This window comes from Podarcis pityusensis (assembly GCF_964106645.2).
Source record: "Podarcis pityusensis genome assembly, contig: HAP1_SCAFFOLD_146, whole genome shotgun sequence".
Taxonomy (NCBI): Eukaryota; Metazoa; Chordata; class Lepidosauria; order Squamata; family Lacertidae; genus Podarcis; species Podarcis pityusensis.
The window spans coordinates 73896-75613 of record NW_028293398.1 but is presented as its reverse complement, the minus strand read 5'-3'; positions in this window follow the sequence as shown (position 1 = coordinate 75613).

The window sequence follows — 1718 nt, the reverse complement described above, 5'->3', positions numbered from 1 at the left end:
TTCTGAAAAAGATACCAAAAGTTATTTCTATTTCCAGGACAGAATGGAAGCCTTCCATCTAATTAAACGGAACAGGAAAATATTCTAGTTTTCCTAGTTCCTTTAATCAAGCCTGATTCTGTGCAGTTTTGTTCTTTTGACTTGCCTTGATCCTTTGGGGTATGGCAGGCTATAAATATTGCGCTTATGCATGCTTAAAGTTGCAATTCTATACAAACCTACACAGGAGAAAGTCCCACTGAACTCAAGGAGACTTAACTTCTGAGCAGATGCACATAGGCATTCACTGTCAGGATTGTGGTGCTGTCAAGGTTACACTTTGGGGCGGAAGTCCAGGGCTCTGCTCAACAGGATGAGAGGAAGAACTCCTGCCCACAGGAGGACTGGCTTACCACATTTTGAAGTAATACATTGCCATCTAAAGCACCTTTGAGTCCAGAGTGGAAAAACACCCAGCTGCACCACTGACCTCTCAGCAACTAAAAAACTCCAGCTATGTAGCCAAGCTACAAACACTGGTAAAGCAACCCTCCCGGTGTTAAAGAAAAGGGATTTGTGCCTTCAACAGACATGCCATGGGTTGCCATATTTCAAACAGTGAAAATCTGGACAGAAAAGTTGTTAAGCTTTTTTAGTTTTGCCCAAAGTTGAGCTTTTGGGGGGCAAAAACACTAAAAAAAAATAAATTGGCGTTTTTGAGCTATTTTTATGGGAAATCGCCAAAAACGGCACTGCTGACATGGGTTGCCATACATCCAGATTTTCCTGGACATTTCTACGATTTCCACCCAGACACTGCTGCCAAATGCAGTATTCCGTACCCTAACTTCATCCCATTCATGTTTGTTCAGAAGGAAAATCTGATGGTGTTCACTGGAAGTGCACAATTTGCTACATTAATTTAAAGCTTTTTCTTAACCTGATGTTCAGCAGAAAAGTCTCCAGAAGCAACAGTGATATGGCATCAGTGATATGACAGCCTCTGCCCTCTGGTGTACAACCTAAAAGACGGGCACAAAAGTAAAGAGATACTGGAAGGGAGGAGGGAAAGAGCAAGCTCAAGGGCAAAGAGTGATCCGTTCATATGTAGAAGCCGTGAAGAGGCCCCAGATATAGTTGCTTCTGAATAACCCCTTGAAGCTAACGCAGAAGGCAAAGAATCTTCCTTCTCCAAGCTCTCTAAATTGTACCTTTGGTGTGATGCAGTGGGGTGGGGTGTTGGGAATGGCATTACAGTGATACCTTGGTTTGCAAACGTTTTGGATTACAACCATGTCAAACCCTGAAGTGTGTGTCCCTTTTTTTGGATTACAAACCTTTATTTTTGGATTGCAACCCATTTTTTTTGGAGACCCCATTGGCGAAAGCGCATCTTGTGTTACAACCTGTTTTGGTTTACAACCGGATCTCCGGAACAGATTATGGTTGTAAACCAAGGTATCACTGTACTTTTTACCTTTCTGCCGTTCATGCCAGGAAAAAGCAGAGCACACCTCCTATGTTCTACCACTTGCCCCAAGCGTTGCATCTGTGCGGGAGCTGAAGAGTTCACAAGATCCAATGAGGTCTTGCCACCACCCATCCTAATTAATACCATACAATGCCTGGCCCTACTTGGCTTGTGGGAGCTGCTTTTAAAAAGAGGGGGCTGGGCTGGGGGTTACAATATCTCACCTCGGGCCAGTAGGGGGCAACAGACACCATCTGAATCAGGGAAC